We start from the raw sequence: 19,678 nt of genomic DNA, 5'->3' as shown, positions 1-19,678 counted from the left end.
TAGCTGTATCATCTTGGCTGGTTACTTAGCATCTAGGAGTCTGTGTGTCCTCATCTGTAACAGAGGGGGTTAGAATAGCCCTCTTTCAAAGGTTGCTCTGAAGATTACGTGAGATGCATAGCATGGACTTGGCAAATGGAAGGGGACCCAATAAATGTTAGTTACTTAATATATATGCCATGCTGGCCTCCGTGAGGAGTAGTTCAGCCTGTGTCCGAACCAGTTTCCCTGCCAGCATCAGAAACATATATCCTGCCTTGGAAACGTCTCACGTAATAGATTGTGTCTGCCCAACTCACTCTGCGCAGTGCTTCGAACACCAGGCATCTAGGAAGGGCCCTAGATGATGATATTACCCACCTGCATGAGTGGGTTTGATAGCTTTTCCAAAGGGCTGGTATTTCAGTTGTGCAACTGTAACTGCTTCGTGGCAATAGAAAAGATTTATTTTTTGGACCCCAATCAACCCTTAGCCCCATTTCTCAAACTCCAGCTATATCACAAGATGTCAACGTCGGGTGGTATTAACGTTTGGTCAGAGGTGCAAGTGGCATTTTGCAGACGTAATGAAGAACCCACATTGTCCAAGATTGCTCTGTGATGCCTTCTGCCCTGAGCCTTGCTTGCTCTTTAAGGCCCAGTTGGCGGGAAAATTCAGCTGCTAGCTCACCTGGAAGGCAAAGGAAAGACAAAAGAACTGGGTCCTTCAACTTTGCAGGAGCCCAGGACCTCGACCTGGGGTAAAAAACACCACCCAGGGAGGGAAAGAGTCTAGTAATTATCTTCCTCCAGACCCAAGTCGCACAAAGGAAAAGATCTCCCATAGTTTTAAAAAAATAGGCATAATGGAGTGATTTTCGAATGCGGGTGATTGCTTGGCTCAGAAGAAGGCAACAGGAGTGGGGGCGAGCAACAGAGAAAAATGAAGGGTTTCCCATTAGAGGGTTACTGTTGTCAGTGAGGGAAGGAGTTAAATCACCTACAACAGGTTTGCAGGACCAGATTTCTTGACCTGAACGTGAAGAATCATGTGTTTGTTTCAATCCAGTCTGTTCTAACCAGCATGTTGTCACCTGCACTAGAGAAACTGAGTTAGCCTGACATATTTTTCATAGTGTATCAGCCACGTCTTCAGGGAAGTTTTCTGTGTCCTGCAGCTCAAAGTGGGCCCGTTTTCCTCTAAATCTTGGTGACAGGGGGAGCTGGACAGGCCTGATTCAAATAGTGGTCTAGCATGTACTTGATTGCTACTTGGGCAGATCACCTGACCTCAGGTTCCTCATCTGTAAAATGGAATCAATGAAAGAAACTACTTTGGTAATGTACATGTAATGGACAAAAAAAGAGTATTTAAAACCCCCAACTGACTATAGACACTTCTGCCTTTTAAGGGGGGTAGGCATGCTTCATACCATTGACGAAATAGATTTTTCATTTGGGCCCCTCCCCAGAGAAGGAAAAGAGAGAGAGAGAGAGAGAGAGAGCACTGGCACACGATTGGGTAGAAAGTCTGCTGTTTAACCGAGCACGTTCGGCACGGTGGGGCTGGAGCTCTAGTGGCTGGAGAGGGCTGAATTGCTTTACCCAATAAATAGTTTTCTGGGGTTTCTAGTGGCCAGTGAGAGAGAAAGAGGAGAGAGTATGACCCAAGCAATACCGCAGAAGGGCAGATCTTAAAGGGCCTGGAGAGCCCAGCTGCTCTTCGATTTACATGTTTATATACATCAAAGCTCTGGGACTGATCCTTGGCACCAGTGAGCTTTTAATAAATAGCAGCTAGTAGCCATGTAGCAAAGTGACAGCGTCGCTGTCTTCAGAGCCCTTCTCCTGAGAGGAATAGTGTCATCTCTCTTTCATGGTGTGCGTGTGTGTGTGTGTGTGTGTGTCTTGGGGGAGCAGGATAGACAGCAAAGAGGAATGTAATGGGTTCAAATTCTGGTTCCAGAGGATTTGTTTCTCTTTCTTTAATTTTCCGTCTTTAAATTGAGACAAAAAAATAGAACCTCATCTCATACGATTTATTTGAAGTTTAAACAAGATAATCCAGATAATTCATACGTTGGGCATTTAGCCTTCAGAAAGTGTTAGCTTTTGCTAATATTCTCTTCTAATAGTCTTACGAAGATGGCATACTCTCCCAGAGCACGTGCTTTGTGTTTTTTATTTTAAAATTGACACGTAGGGGCGTAGTGGTTGAGCGTCTGACTTTTGGTTTCAGCTCAGTCGTGATCTTGGGGTGGTGGGATCCAGCCCCCCTTGAGCTCCGCACTCGGCATGGGGTCTGCTTGAGACTCTCTCTCCCTCTCCATCTGTCTCCCCCCATGCTCTCTCTCTCCAAAATAAATAAATGTTTGCAAAAATTTACCTATATATTCAAAACAAAAAACTTGAAAAACAGAAAGAACACAGAAAGACAACAGCCACTCCAACAGAAAGATCACCAATGTTAACATTTTGGTTGATGTCTTTCAATTTTTTTTTCCTCCAGAGTGTATGGACATCTTTGTTCTTCTATCTTTTCAAAATGGGATACTGTTCTATACTGTGCTTTTTTTTAAACCTAGCAATAGACTGTGAACTTTTCCCCATGGATGAGTTGCTTCTTAAAATAGATGTTCCAGTGGAAGCAGCCAGACCCTGGGCCAGCAGATTCATGACTATCTTTCTTTTTTATAAACTTGGGGGTGGGGTGGGGGATGTCTTATGGCCACCCAAATCTGGGAAACACTGCACACACATTTCCTTGTTGGAAAATTAACAGCGCATATTAGCACATTAATGGCTCCTAGAAGCTCTTCCATAGAGAACCTGCTGGACTTGGATACGAACAGTGTTTCCCAAACTAATTTAATACTGTGGAGCCATCTACCCTCATAACTCCCACTGATGTCTCAGGAATCATCTGGGGAAACACTCCTGCAGGCAAGGATTCCTTAAAAGTAAGGAGCAGGTCTCGTTCGTCTTCACTATTTCCACATGGCCTTACAAATGGGTTTTTAAGAAATTATGGAAAATGGGATTGGCCTGATGAATCCACTTTCTAACCAACACGCGTGTGAATCAGGGGCCAAGGTTAGAGGCTGGGGCTGTGCTCTGAAGTGTCGCTGTGTGTAAAGCTAATTGGCCCCTTTGGGGATGAACCTGTGAACTTGGCCTCGTTAGCACCAGCACAAGACAGCTGAGTTAGTTTCTTTGGTGCTTTGAATTGTTTTCTTCCCCAGATTCTCATGCTGTCCTCCAGGTGGCGATGTGGGTTTGTCAACCTGAGAGCCTGAGGCTTGGGCCAAGGAAGGCTAATAAAATCGTGGCAGGTGTGGATGAGGAACGGAGCTGGGAGGGAGTGATGACTGAAACCCAGAAGTCACGCTGTCAGGTGTGCGGCTGGTGTAATGTGAAGGCGTGGCCTCATACGTTGGGTGTAGGACCCAGGTTTTGAAGAATCGTGATGAACCAGTTAGCCAATAAATACCACTAGCATTTATTGAGCACCTATTGGGACTGGTAATATGCCCGATAATTTCCTCCATGATTTCTTTTGATCCTAAGAGGTAGGTCCTGCTACTAGGAGAAGCAGAACTGGAAATCCAACCCAGGTCCTGTATCTGAGTGCTCTGCTAGACTGAAACAAGATGTTGACCAAGGATGAATACATGTGAAATGTTTCTCTAACTATCCCTCTATCCATCTATCATCTATTTATCAATCAATCAGTCAATCAATCCATCTGCTTTTCACTTGTACAGGATGGGCCTAATAGCACTATGTGGTTGGAAAGAATATTCTGGTAAGTCCCCCGAGAGGATTCTGGGAGAGAGAATTTTTCTGAATTCATTACATTTCCTAGGATTTTCATTCTCTCTTATAGACTGCTGCTCCAGGTGCTTGCTCAGCCCCCTTAATTCCCAGGTGCTGATGGGGGCTGTGCAGAGGGCCACAGGACATCTCGAAGGGAACCTAGCCCTGACTCGGAGGGCAATGGAAGACGGAAGGATGTGTAGGAGTTAGCTCTGCAATGGCGGGGATGGCTCTTCCAGCCAGAACAGCACATGCAAAGGCCTGAGGTCCCCAAGAGCATGGTACGTTAGGGGACTGAAAATAGTTCAGTGTGGCTGGTGCATACGGTGAGGGTGTGTCATGCTGGGCAGGGGTGGGGGAGGAAGAGTAAGGAAAGGCTGCAGAGGTACAAAGAGTCAAAATAGCGAAGGGCCTTGTAAGTTGTGTTGAGGAACTTGAACTTGGTCCTGAGCACAACTGAGAGTCCCTGAAGGTTTTAAGGCAGATGATGAAATGGACAGGTTTGCATTTCATTTATTTATTTTTTTAAAATTTTATTTATTTGTCAGAGAGAGCACAAGAAGGGGGAGCTGCAGGCAGAGGAAGAAGCGGGGAGCCGGGACTTGGGACTCAATCCCAGGACCCTGGGATCTTGACCTGAGCGGCACCATCAATGTACGAGGGTGCCAATTTCTCCCTGTTTTTGTCAACACTGGTCATTGTCTGCTTTTTTGAATAGAGTTGTCCTGGTGGTGTGAACTGGTATCTCATTGTGGTTTCGATTTGCATTTCCCTAAGCACCAGTGATGTTGAGCATATTTCACGTGTCTGTTGGCCATGTACGTATCTGCTTTGGAAAAATGTGTGTTCAAATCCTTTGTCCCTTCCCCTTTTGACTTTTCCTTATTGTGATAAAATAGACAATAACCTAAAAGTTACCGTCTTAAACTACCTCAGTTCCGTGGCCTTAAGTACTTTCACGGGGTTGTGTAACCATCACCACCGTCCATGTCAAGAACGTGTTTTATCTCCCCGAACTGAAACCCTAGCCCAGTACTTTCTCCTTCCAGTCCCCAGTAACAACTATTCTCCTTTCTGTTTTGTTATTGCTGTTCTTGTGTTCTTGTTTTTAGTTTTGTTTTTAAAATAGCTTTCCTCCTGGGTGTGAAGAGATATGTCATTGTGATTTTGAGTTGCATTTCCCTAGTGATCAGTGATGTGGAACATCTTTTCATGTGCTTGTTGGCCACCTGTATAGCTTCTTTGGAGAAATTCTGTTCATGTCTTTTGCCATTTTAAAAAATTGGATTATTTGTCTTTTTCATATGGAGTGGTTAGAGTTTGTTTTCTTTATACAGATATATTCTGGGTCCAAGTCCCTTATCAGATATACGATTTGCAAATATTATTTTCCATTCCGTGAGCTGTATTTTCACTTTCATGACGGTGTACTCTGAAGTCAAAGTTTTTATTTTTTTTATTTTTTATTTTTTATTTTATTTATTTATTTATTTTTTTAAAGATTTTATTTATTTATTCGGCAGAGATAGAGACAGCCAGCGAGAGAGGGAACACAAGCAGGGGGAGTGGGAGAGGAAGAAGCAGGCTCCTAGCGGAGGAGCCTGATGTGGGGCTCGATCCCATAACGCCGGGATCACGCCCTGAGCCGAAGGCAGACGCTTAACCGCTGTGCCACCCAGGCGCCCCCTGAAATCAAAGTTTTTAAATCTGAGAACTCCAGTGTATCTGTTGAGACTTTGCTTGCTTGTGTTTGGGTGTCATAGCTAAGAGACCATTGCCCAAGCCAAGGTCAGAAAGATTAATGTTTTCTTCTAAATGTTATAGTTTTAGCTCTTACACTTAGGCCTGTGATCCATTTTGAGTTAATTATTGTATATGGTGTGAGGGGGACCCAGGGTGATCTTTCAAAAACAAACCAGACTCTGTGACTCCCCTGCTTAAAATTCTTTACTGGCTTCCCGCTGCTCTTAGAACACAATCCAAGTCCCTCCTGCAAGGTTTTCATCCTCATCTCAATGCCCCCCCCCCCCCCCCCCCCCCCCGGCCCCAGTTTGTTGGAATTACGGCTGTCTTCTCACAGTTCTTAGTCATGCAAACCGCTCGGGCTGGGTGTTTTTGCATGGCTGTTGCCTACACTGGAAACAGAATTTCTGGTGGCTCCTGCCATTCTTTCCAGCTCAGTGTAGAAGCGCCTTCTTCAGGAAGACCTTTGCTGACCACTGTACTAATGTAGGTTCCTCCACCACCCCTCATTTCTATATTCGTTTTCTTCGTAGTAATTAACAAAGGCTGTATTCACTTTGTTTATCCGCTTACTTGGCTATTGCCCCTCCCTCCCTGAAGTCCCAAGGGGGCCAGGACCACATGTGTCTTAATCACCTTTATCCCCAGCACCTAGTACAGTGCCTGGCAAAGAGCAGGTGCTCTGTAAATGTTTGCTTTAAGAAATGAAAAGAAAGGGGCATGATAAATGTTTCTTCCATTCCCAGCTTCCCTTCCGCTTTTGCCAATTCTATGACCTCCCTCTTTCATCACCTTTTGCCTGGATTTTCTTTTATATCCTGTTTTCATGGAATATGATTTTATGGAGAAGAGCCATTTCCGCCTTGTTGTTTGTTTTTTGGTTTTTTTGTTTGTTTGTTTTCTTTTCTTACGGCTCTTTCTCTTCTTACTGTTTTTAGCACATAAGAATCGGGGCCGAGATTTAGCTTTCTAGCTCACAACAATTTTGTTTTCTTTTCTGAAACCTTTTCAATAGCAACTCAACATTGAGCTGTCCTGGTCTTTTCCTGTGTTTTCAAATGAATAAGACTTTCCCCCTCAATGAAGAGGTAGGTAGGCTCTGAGAGAATAGGATTTCGTTTCTAACTCAGAGAGTACTTTGTTGAATTCTGGGCAAGTAAATCTCAATGCATTCTAAGCTGCACTTTTTTTTTTTTTAAGATTTTATTTATTTATTTGACAGAGAGAGACAGCCAGCGAGAGAGGAAACACAAGCAGGGGGAGTGGGAGAGGAAGAAGCAAGCTCACAGCGGAGGAGCCTGATGTGGGGCTCGATCCCAGAACGCTGGGATCACGCCCTGAGCCGAAGGCAGACGCTTAACGACTGCGCCACCCAGGCGCCCCTAAACTGCACTTTTTAAAACCCAATAACACTCGGGTACGTTGTGATTTATGTATCAAAAAATTCCAACTTAGTGTATTCTGAAACTGTTACTACCCTACCGCATACAAAAATGGAATTAACCAAGCACCTTTTGTGTAGAAGTTCTATGAGAAGTAATAACATATGTTGTCAAAAATCCTGCAGAATAATTTCTTGCGGATGACTCCCTGTTTAAATGGAGGAACTGACATCCTTTGTTTGGCGACATACTTCTGCACACATTTCTGCTTCATATCAATTCAGCAGGATTATAATCATAAAAAAGGAACACACCTTCATCTTAACGTTAAGCTCTGCTCCCCCTGCTGATAGAAATTCTTTTGATGAAGACTGTAGCTAGGAACATGGTTAAAGACCATTTCACCTGAAAGCCCACATTCTGGATTTTTTTATAATTTGTTTGCCATCTTGTTTATCATTTACAGATATCCAAATACCTAAGAAGTGAGCCCAAAAGATGATTGAAACTTTTGATCCAAGAAATAACTCACACAGTTGTTTTGCTTTGCTCTAATCTTCGGAGCTGTGTATCATGCTGACAAGTCCCAGATTTTTAAAAAACAGATTTTCCTTTGGGCTTCTCCCCCTCTTTCATTGTGGTAATATTTTCTCCTATCTTTCATCTTCTAAAAAAAGTAGGTGTAACAGTCTAATCAGCCCTTACCAACTTTTCTGCAAGAACAAGGCAGAAAATATGAAGATATAAATCAAGAATTGTTATTATTGTTTATGTAGCAGTGATATATGGTTCCAATGGGCTTTCTGTTTTACATGGCCACTCTGAAAACACAGAGTGCCGCTCAGGCACAAACGATTTGTTTCTGAGCCCTGTGCTTGGATATTTCTAATAAATATTATTCTGCCTCTGATTTTATGATATCAACAAGATACCCATGCAGTAAAATATTTTCAGATTCCTGGTATTGCCTCTATTGTCAAACAAAGATAATGTCCCTAAACTTCAAGACCGATAGGTAGAGAAAACATCAGGCATAAAGTAACTACGTATTTGTAAGTCACCATCCTGACAGTGAGAGTTTTATCCATGGGACGAGGTCTGGAAGTACGTGAATCAGCACATTCAACCCTGTTACTTCTCGGAGGTGATTTTAATATTTTTCTTTTCTTTTTTTGCCTTTATCCATATTACTTTTTTTCTCGTTGTGAATGTCTGTTATTTCTGAAATAAAAGAATAGTACATAAGAAGAGTTGATAAACTAAATATAAAAATGGAATGAGTAACATTCTTGAATGGAAAATGGGGAGCATAGCTTCTGAGAAAGTGAAGACCTGATTTATCTTCTATTAAATTTTTGAGTTCAGATTGTGCCCGTTTTCATTAGCTCTGATGAAGATGCGGACTACCTGTTGTCTACCCCCATCCCTGTTTGGGGCAGGCCACTAAGTCTGCATGCCCCACGCCAGCAGAAGCAAGGAGCGGACCCTCCTATTTCCCAGTGGGAAAATAGGCTTCTCATTGGATTCCCAACTGGCTCCCACTCCAATCCTGTTCCACCTGACTTCTAATTCCTGCCTTCTTTTTTTTCCCCTGACTTTTTCTTCTGTCTAAAGCCACGTGATTCCCACAGGACACCCTAAAGACTTGGCCTGACCCCAAACTTCCAGCTCTGAAGAGTGGTGTCTTTCTACAGCCTACAAACCCAAGTAATAGCCATGCCCCACCCCCAACTACTTACCCCACTTCCTTGTATCAAGATAGTCAAGGAAGACAAGATCAAAAGCTTTTGCTTTGTCTTAATAACCCCACCATCTCACTTCTAAATGCTTCATCTTTCAGTCTTATTTGGGAACAGAACTTAATGCAAAATGGCAGAGAAGGTTGGACCAAAAGATAAAAAGGCGTGGTATGTAGAGCAGTGCCCTGAAGATCTCTAGGACCCATCCACTGCGCACGACTGACTAGTCAGTACCCATGCTTTATCAGTTGTTAAATATTTTGATATCATTCTCAGAGTAAAGTTGTAGCATTGTAAAAGAGCAGTACTTACAAGAGACCTAGACTTGAGTATGACTTAGGGTCAGTGGTTTACCTTCTCCAAGCCTCGGTTTACACGTTGGGAAAATGGGGACGCTAATATTGCCTTGTCCACTTCAAAGAGTTACTGTGATGATCAAACTATCATGGGGATGAAGAAGTTATCAGGAAATTGTGAGAGACTGCGCATGGGCAAGGAATGCTGGTAAAAATGATCAATTATAATGATGACAATGTTAGTGCTGACGGTCAAGGTGATGGTGATAATAAAGAAGAAAAAGAAGAAAAGCTTAGAAACACCGAGGACTATCCCTTGCTGGTTCAATAATCTGCCAGCACCGCTCCCTGGCTCACGATTCGTATAACAGTCAGACAGAAGCATATAAACTGGCAACGTCAACCCTCTCTGGTTCACGCCGTTGTTGCTCCCAGGTCGTTTACTGGCCTAGTGCTGATAGGCCCTTCCCTTTGTGCTTGGGCACTCTTTCCACGATTTATTTCACATCCTGGCTGGGAAACCCTTCTGTCTTGTAATTCCCAACACCAGGGACAGCTCTTGATGTCCATTTAATAATCTGCTAGGACCTGAAGCCAGCAAAATGGAAATGTGGGATCATCCCACATGGCATAGTGAGCTGGACTCCACTGGGCCCTCTTCTGATATGTGTCCCTTGATCCCCAAACCCACTCTGCAAGGGTCTTAGATGAGCTGTTGGTTGTGGCCAGGTGGGGTTACTAATTCCACCGCCTCAGTCCCTCCCTTCCTTTCTTGTTCTTGCTCACCACCCCCACCCACCTTTATGAAGACTCTGGGTCTGTGCTGAGTCATAGAAGATGCTCCTGGCCAACCTAGACAAGAGCTCCCCACTCCTCCCCCCCCCCCCCCCCCGCCTGCCTCAGGGAAAGGCGCTGAAGAGCTCTACGGAGTCTATTCCAGCAAAGACAGCCATGCTCCCAGAATAATTGTCTCCTCTAATTCGTTCAGAGCAAAGCCTGGGTGGCCGGGAGGTTTAAATCCTGTGGCCTTTGAGGGAACAACATGCTCTGGAAAGGTTTCTCTTTGCCTTTGTTAATTGCAAAATAAAAATACTTCCTGTAGAGGAGGCCCGCTTCCGGGAAGGGCTTGGCTGTCCCTTCACATAGGAAATGACCTCTGGGATCCTCTCCTCCCCTTTTCCCTTTGGGATCAGGTATTTAAAAGTTACACAGCATGTAAGACAGTGGGGAGAAGGTACGAAGAGCCACGTCGTAAACACTCCTACAGCCCTTTCATACCGAGAGAGCAGGGCCTTGGGTGTGGGGAAGTGGGAGGGGGTCATTGTGCAGTGGCCTTCCAGTCACGAAAGTTCTCAAATTCCATGTTCTACATTATCTCTAATGAGATTTGGCATAAAGCCACAAAAATGCGCTGGCAGAAGTCACCCATTGAGACATCACAATTTCCATTTGACCCAGTTTGGGCATTTCTTAATCTACAAGGAGCCTCTCTTGACCTCAGAGAGACCCTGGATATGGCCATGAAGCCACCAGACTGATTGTCAGGAGCGACTAGTTTGGGCTTCTCTCTACCAGAGGAATTACTCTACTAGCTGTTGTGTTTGACCATCTCGACAGTCCTGTGAACTTGGTCCTGTTATCAGCCTCATTGCACAGACGGGGAAACTGATGCCTTGCTCAAGGCCACAGGTGGAAACTGGTAGAGCTGGGGTACAAATCCGAGCTGGTCTAACATCAAAGCATCTTTCCATGCTTCTGTTATTCACGATAACACAACCCGTCATTTTATAGTCGACCCTGCACCATGGGTACCTGTGATCACCTTCCCGGTGGTGCCCCCTCCACTCCGGCCCCCTCCCAGGGACGGTCTTGCGGGAGCTGTCAGGCGAGGCTTAGCTTTATGTCTGGGTGAAAATCCTCTAAAATTCCCTTCTGAGAAAGTGTACGATGGCTGATGCCTTGATGGCCCCAGGTGACATCATGTTTAAGTTAGTCTGACCTCCCTGAGCTCATTTCTTTGTCCCGGTCACCTCTGCTTCCATCAAAAATAACAGGTTGCTGATAAAGTGCGTCTCAGCTCCCCTGCTCAGACGGTGCACTCCGGTCTCTGCGCAGAGCAGGCCTCTCCAGTTCAAAAGAGCCCTCGTGCTCTGTATTTTGACAGGCTGAGAAATCCAATCCATTTATTTTGAAAACCCATTAAGCCCAGCCAATATGGGATATTTAGAAAGGCCAGAATTTTGCTTCTGGTCAGAAGGTCAGTGCTGTCATAAAGTAACAGCCAAAGGAAGTGAAACAGAACATATTTTATTGTAGAGCTATAATTCCCGAACATTCTTTTAAAATGTACTTTCAGTTAAAATAAGACAAAACAAAAACACAGCACGTTGAATTGCCGGAAATTGCCACCACTATAAACTCTCTTTGCTCAGAGCACATACTCAATTTTGCACGCCCCGTTCTCAGACCAGCGACGGGCATATAGTAAATGCTCAGTAAGTGTTCAATGAATGAGCCTCAAAATGGTTGATTTTGCTACTGGATTTTTTTTTCTAGGTATTAGTTTCTCTTGTTCCCAATGGCTGTTAAATCATCCTCAAGAAGCGAACATCCGATTTTAGTTCTCTGGGCTTTTGGAAAGTAAGTTTCAGAATTGGTAAGTTTGACTCTTCTTGACATGTTGAATTATATTGTTTATGATACAGATAACACGGTCTCGTGGTCAGATTCTCCAGAGATAACTCATTTGGTCCTTGCAACCTTGTGAAAGAGGAACGGGAGATGTTATTATTTTCATGTGACCCCCCCAGGAAGGATGCATAAGTACAGACCCTTCCCTAAAAGCAAATAATCTTACTATTAAGTGATTCTGAATGCAAATGATGTTCAGAAGATGGTGCAAAACAATCTCGTATTTTCCACAGAGTCACCTTGCAGTCCACATACTGTCCTCCCCTGATGGGTATCTGGGCAGTCCTCTTTCTGGACCTCCCTTCCCTCTTCTCTTACTGCCCACAATCCACTCCATCTTCTCCCTCCCTCCATCCCCGTCTCTCCGAGTGCCAACCTGGAGCATCCCGAGAAGACTCTCGAGGTCCTAAGCATGGGTCCTGCCCTTGTCTCGGTGGGATATAGTGGGCCTTAATCCTGCATCCCAAAATTTGCTTTGTAGTTAGAGGGAGCACACATACAACTTGGGACCAGAGCTGACTCTTGGAGTTTAACATTGACCCGATAAATAGGGCTTCTTCTCTCTGCCTGAGCTGGTGAACTGACTGAGAAGTAAGACCAAAGAGAAGCTGATGGAGGTGATGTATCCCCTTACTGGAAAGTGGATGTCGGAGAATATAGCTGAGAGCGGTAGGAGTCCCAGGGTTGGAAACACAGCTTGCTGGACCGGGCTGGGCTGCCCTTCATCAGGGCAGAACACTGTGGGTGGGCAGCTCCCAAGGGAAAGGGAGAGGAAGGTATTGGGTTATGAACACCCCGTTCTTTCCTCCAAACCCATCCATCAGTAAGTTCCTTTCCCCCACCTGGGGAGGAATAAGTAAAGAGTGGGAGAGGCCAGCTATCACTCCCATAGATGTCTCTTCTCATGAGGAATCCTCAAGGTCAGAAGTATTTCCCCTCAACACAGCATGTTTTATTGACCTACACTGTTTTTAAAACGTTGATGTAGTAGGTAATGTTTAAAAATAAGATTTGGCATAAAAACCAGAAAGTGGAATGATTTCTCAGCACTGAACCTGTGTTCCCATGTGGGAACAATAGCTCTGAGCTGAGTCACGGCTGCCCCTTTAGGCAGGTCTGTGTGCTTTATTTGAGCTCATTAAGGACCCCCAGGCCATGTCGTGTAGATATTGCTCTCTCTGATTTTGCTCGTTTGTATGACCTGCCTGGTCCGTCTGGGCATTTTAGTTGGTGGCCTCTATTTGACCTGCGTAAATCTAGTGTGGGGTAGCCACACGACTAACAAACCTGTCTCTTGCTAAGATTACCCTCCTCTATGATCATTTTCTTATTTTGATATATTATTAGCTCAAAGTCTCAATCTTTGTGTCTCACTGAACAGCTCTTCCATACTAGACGCTTTGCACTGGAGAAGACGTAGGAGGTGAAGGAAAAGGAAAATCCTGTCCTATTAGACAAAGGCAGAGTCCAAGGCCCTGAGGTTAAGGAACCGGTCAAGGTGTAGTTCAGGAAGAAAACATCCGTGCGCACTCTCGACGTCCACACCACTGCGCGGCCGTCGTGGTCGTCTCTGCCTTACTGGGCATGCCTGATCCAGATGAACTGGACTGCAAGTTACTGAAAGACACTTTGCCTCCGAGGGTGACCAGTGAGGCAGAAGCCCAGCCTGACCCAGTTCACAGCTGCTTTTACAGGACTGGAGATGGGTGACGAGGTGCAGAGATGACAAGGAGAGAAGGTAGTCAAGAGTGTGTTTTTACAGTCTACCTAAAACTCTTCTGTCTCTTCCAGAGGTGCAAAGGAGTTAATTGAGGGAAGAGCAGGGCAGAATTAAGCAAGCCAGACGTCGTGCACACATCCTTGTTTCAGCCCTTCACCAATCTGTAGGACGCACCTATTCTCTCCTCAAACACTTGGCATAAGCTGGAGGGAAAGATGGTGGCTATGACACATGGGTGGTCGGGTGGGCCAATGGATCGGTGGTTCATCTCAGGGCGTTTTGCAAGGCTCTTCCATGTGTTCGCTGCAGAAAACATTTTGCTTTGTTTTTAGACTCTCACTTTTCACACGTAAGGGTCGAATATCAAGGTTGAAAAAGAAGAGCTCCTCTGTCTCCAGTAAGAAGGAAGTGTGGTAGAGATTAAGAACATAGGGTTGGAGTCGTTTGCTCCTTACTGACATATCTGAGCCTCAGTTTCTTCATGTATAAAATGATAATAATAGTACCTCTCTCAAAGTTGGTTGCTATTACAATTTGATAATTTTTGGAAAATACCAATAATTCCGTGCCTGGCAGATAGAAAGCCCTTGGGTTTATAATAAATCGGATTCAGCTGAGAGAATTCCGTTTTATATTGAGCCGTTCCCCCATGCTTCGCTCTGTCACAGGAATTAGGTGTGTGTTTGTGGGTAGTAACAGAGGTTGGGGGGATGGGCGTCTGCAGAGTACGGTTATAAGTACAAGGATGTACAGATACACGTGTAATCGAGTGCCCCCTTACACATTCTGGTGTGTGGGTGAAGGGGAGAACGCTCCTCTGGCTGGAACTGTTGAGAAGGGGCTGAGCGGTGGGTGGAAGCCAAAGGGAGTTGGGGATGAGTCCCAGGTGAGGGAAGCCACACCCCCAAGGGACCAAAGCAGGTGTGATTGTGCCGTTTGCTGGCCACAGTAAGGAAGCAGATGGAGAGAACTGGAGTTGCTGGTTAAATTCCTTGCAACCCAGATGCAGGGAATGTCTCCTAAGAAGCCGCAGGTACTTTTAACCGAGCCTTGTCGCCTGCTCGTTATTTTACCTGGCCTTAGTCCCTGAAACCATTGAGCCTCAGTTTTTCATCCACGGATCAGGATGCGTTCTGTTCATCTCATTCGGTTTCGTGATGGTGATGAGATTGCCAACAAGGAAGGACTTTGTAAATGGAAAAGCGCTGTGTGGACATAAGGGCTGAGTGTCGATGGCCCTTTCCCCAAATCATTCCTTTGTTTAAAACTCCTATTGCACTTAAAATCCAAGCCTTTTACTGAGGCCGACTGGACTTTATACAGCCTGGCCCCAGGCATCCATGCTCCTTTGTTCCACCAAAGGCTAGACCATTCCTACCTCAGTGCCTTTGCACTTTCTGTTATGTCTGCCAGAAACTCAAGGCCCACTCCCTGTTTTCATTCAGGTCTCATCTCAGAAGCCATCTTCTCAGAGGCTGCTCTGGGCCACCCAGTCCAAGGTACTGGCCACCCAAGCCCACCCCCCAATCGCCAGCTGCTCTCTCTCACCTCGTCATGTTTCCCCTGTGTTGTTGATCACTCTCCGAATGTACCTTGATCATTTATCGTTTACTTGTCTGTTGGCTGTTCTCCTCTCCATCCCTCTCCTCTCCGCCGTAGAAATTCCTTCCAAAAGGATGTGGTGTGTCTTGTCTGCAGCTCTCCCAGGACCCCTGAGAGGTGCTCAATAGAAAGTCTAACCACAGTCCCCCAAACCCCTAACGCTTTTCGGCAAAAGCCAAACAAGTTCCATTCATGGGGAACATATTTCTAATTCACCACAGACTTCTCAACGAGGAGAATTCTGAAACGTCCTGTGTTCAGTTACTTCCTGCTCCCTCCATGATTTCAGAATCACAAATACTGAGGACGTTACCAGGAGGAAGGCAGACGTCCCGTTTGGTCTGTCCACCGCAGTACAAGTCAGGGTGAAATGCATCGAGCTCATGGCTGTGTGGGGTGATGAGGATGGGGCAAGGGACATTTCGGAGGAAACTAGTGGGTGGCAAGTGGGACTCTTCAGGCAGCAAATCCAAGGGGGGTGGGCAAGAAGGTCTTTGCTGGAACTGGGAGGCAGTGGCTGGTTTGGGGCAATTTGTGCCTGTCTGTCCCTGCCCACAGAGATGTCTGTCCCAGGGAGGTGTTGGCAGATCTGTGATGCCCCGTGGTGTCCTGCAAACTGCTGCTGCTGCTCAATGAACCAGTCAGCCATTAAGTGCCTCCCACACAATGGCAGCATTTGCAAATGAAGTATCTGAAGGAACATACTGGAAAGCAGAGGAGTTGTCTTGACCAAGTCCTTCAGATCCTGCCCACTCCATCTCTTTAACTCCTAACATTCTCCCTTTGTTCACTTTGCTGCAGCTGCACTGACCTCCTTGCCTTTTCTCCGACCCACCAAGCCCATGCCTACCTCAGGGCCTTTGCACTGGCTGTTCCTCTATCTGGAACACTGTATCAGACCTTTGGCTGGCTGACTCCCTGACTTAATTCATGTCTCTGTCTTAAGGTGCCCTCTTGAGAGGACTTCTCCAGCCACCCTATCTAAAAAGAGCACCTGCCCTCAAGTTCTTTACCTTCACTTATTTTTCTTGAAAAAGAGCTGGTGGTTTGTTGGTATCTATTTGTTTATTTGCTTACTGGCTATCTCCAGTCCACCGACTACCCCTGCCTCTGCTAGTTGAGTGGAAGTTTCTGGAAAGCAGGGTCCTTCTTTGTCTTGCTTAATGGTGTATCCCCCTTAGAACCATGCTTAACTTAAAATATCAACGATAATCAGTGATTCAATTGGATAAACATGATTCAGTTGAATTTATTGAAGGAGTGAATGGATGAATGAAAGAAAGGGAAGAAGAGAGCAAGCAAGCAAGCAAACTCGGGTTCAGGATGCACTGGGTTATGGAGAGCTTCGACTACCAGAGGTGAGTACTGAAGAGCAGGGGGTACAGGGTGGGGAGAGGGAATGACTGTAGGAATTGAAGCAGGGAAATCTTGAGATAAAGAAGAATATCTTGAGACCTTTATAGGATCCAGGCACATCCATCCCACACTAAGCATACATACTTTTGCTCGAGAAGAAGCAGACAGGGTCTTGATAATTGTCACTTCTGAAATGACTTGGTTACAAGTACATGTGTTAATTTAATTAAACAAGGAGGCCGCTAGACTGACGTGTTGTAATGCTTTAGCGGCCTATGTAAGCAAACTGCAACCAAAGCCTGTAAATGCCTCAACGTTACAACACTGAAACCTGAGGACAACCAATCAGAAGCCGCCAACGAGGATTTCCCAATGAGGCAATCATTGAAGCTATGGTCAGTCAACTACTTGCTTCGCTGCCTCATTTTCCTGTAAAAGTCTCACCCTGAGCTCCTGATGGAGGAGCTCTCCTAACCACGTTGGGAGCTGCCTGATTTGAACTGATTTTTGCTCAGATAAGCCCCAAATTTTTAGTATGCCTCAGTTTATCTTTTAACACATTTATTTTATAATTGGCTGTGGTAACTTAACAATCAGCATGCATACACAGAAATTCATGCAAAGTTATAAAAAACTAACTTAAAAGTTATTTTCAATTGAGATGAAATTTTTATAGGCACCACAATTTAACCAATTAACTTCCTGAACATTTATGCATTGCCATTCTTTTTTCTTTCACATTTTGTTATCCATTAAAATATATTTTAGGCTAGAAGCATTATTCTGGAACCCCCCCAAAAGGTATGGGCTCTGGGCCTCGTGCCTAAAGCCACTGATGACTAAAAGGGCCTGGGCAGAAAGAAGAGCTGAGTTTGGGGGACGATCTTGACCGTGTGCTGGCAGGAGGGTGTGCTGTTCTGGAAACCCCTCAGACCGTATCGCCCCCTCCCCCCCACAGATGGAAGAAGTTGAGGATCTGGCGGTAGGTATCAGCAGCAGGCATGAAGAAAGAGGGGAAGCCACAGAGGGTTCAAAGACAGGGACTCTTCAGACCCAGGAGATAAAGGAAATCTAGGGAGGACAAAGGGTTGCTTCGTTTCAGATTCCAGGGTTATGGGGTTGGGAGGGAAGATGATGGGCTGAGTTGGGAATTAGTAAGGGGAAGGGCTAGGGTGTCATTTTCCTTACCTGTAAAGGGGATGTATTTGGGTTCTCCAGAGAAACAGAATCGATATGGATGTGTGGTGTGTGTGTGTGTGTGTGTATGTGTGCATATATATATATAAATGTATGTGTATATGTATGTGTGAACTCCTATATGTGTGTATATATATACGCACATACATATATATACATATATTTGTAAATATGTGTATATAAAGGCAATATAGTATAAGCAATTGGCTCACGTGGTTATGAAGGCTGACAAATCCCAAGAAGTGCATTCAGCAAGTTGGAGACCCCAGAGCGCTTATGGTGTAGTTCCAGTCCAAAGGCTGGAAAAATATCAGTGTCTGAGCTTGAAGGCATTCAGGCAGGAGTTCCTTGTTACTAATGGGAAGGTCAACCTTTTTGTTCTAGTCAGACCTTCAGCTGATTAGGTGAGGCCCACCCACATTCATGAGTGCCATCAGCTTTACTCCGTCTAATTCTAATGTTAATCTTACCCAAAACACCCTCACAGATATACCCGAATAATGTTTGACCAAGAGTCTGGGCATCCCATGGCCCAGTCAAGCTGACACATAAGTTAACTATCACCATGGGAGTAAAGTAATACCAAGGACACAGAGTTGTGAGGATTCAATACATGTAAAGAGCTTAGCACATTGACCGGCATATACTGATGGTTCAACAATTGGTAGCTGTGGTTATTAATTTTATTAAAACAGAAATTTCTGGAAGGTGGCTCCTCTTACGAAGATATGAAAGCCTATTTACACCAGTCTAGTGCCTTTGATTAGTAAACACAGGATAAATATTTGTTGGATTGTTGAGTTTAGAGAGATTTCTGCCAAGACTGAAGAACCACATCTTTCTTCCCGGGAAGCCAACACTGGTTCAGAATGTATGCATGTGGGGCGCTGTTCTCACAAGCCCCTAAGAAAGCCCCAAACAGTCATCACTCCGGAGCCCTTCAGCATGAACTTTAATTCAGGAGAGCACCAGGCCCGTGGATAAATATGGCAAAGATGTTACACTCCATGTTTGCCCACAGGCCTCCCACAGCTGCTAAGAGGTGGAGTTCATGCTAGGACTGCAGGACTCGAGAGCATGCCTTACCCACCCTACTTCCTCCCTGGCAGTTCTCGTGCCCATGAAACACGGAGAAAAATACCCATCTTCCTACTACTTCAGGGTGTTCGAGGATCACAAAGTCACGCATGTGAAAGCACGACATCATCTCTAGAGAATGACCCAGATACAGAATTCCATTCAGGCTATCACTTTAATCAAGCACAACATGGTTAAAACAACAACAACAACAAAACATGGTTAGTTCGTATATACATTCTTGCAGCCATGAATATTTATTAAGCACCGACTATGTGTTGAGGACGAGGTGAGGCCTCTGGGAAATGTGAAGAGTGGAGATTAACCTGGATATCTGCTGTCTCCTTGGGGACTCTCTCAGGCCTTCTCTGAATCCTACAGACCCAGGTTAGATCCCTTATAAGTAGCTTCTTCAGAACTTTACTTCTTGGGGCGCCTGGGTGGCTCAGTCAGTTGGATGCCTGACTTTTGCTTTTGGCTCAGGTCATGATCTCAGTCAGGGTCCTGAGATGGAGGCCTGTGTCGGGCTCCATACTGAGTGGCGTCTTCTTGAGATTCTCTCTCCCTCTCCCTCTGCCCCTCCCCTTTTCCCATGCTCTCTTTCTAAATTAATTAATTAATTAATTTTTAAAAAAGAACTTTGCTTCTTTTCATTATAATCTTTCAAGTAGTTTGTTGGTCTGTGGCATGTTAATGATTATTTAATCGATACCTTTCTCTGCCACTTGGATCTTAAGTTCTGTTCGGGAGGAATCTGGTTGGTCTTGCTCACCTTTTTTTTTTTTAAAGATTTTATTTAGGGGCACCTGGGTGGCTCAGCGGTTGAGCATCTGCCTTCGGCCCAGGTTGTGACCCCAGGGTCCTGGGATCGAGCCCCGCATCGGGCTCCCCACTCAACAGGGAGTCTGCTTCTCCCTCTGCCCCTGGCCCTGCTTGTGCTCTCTTACTCTTGCTCTGTGCTCTCTCTCAAATAAATAAATAAAATCTTTTAAAAAATTTTTTAATTAAAAAAATAAGGATTTTATTTATTTATTTGAGAGAGAGAGACAGAGCATGAGCGGGGGAGGGGCAAAAGGTAGA

This window comes from Ursus americanus, chromosome 24, assembly GCF_024610735.1.
Source record: "Ursus americanus isolate L20-20 chromosome 24, mUrsAme1.1.p, whole genome shotgun sequence".
Lineage (NCBI taxonomy): Eukaryota > Metazoa > Chordata > Mammalia > Carnivora > Ursidae > Ursus > Ursus americanus.
Note: the sequence above shows the minus strand (reverse complement) of the source record.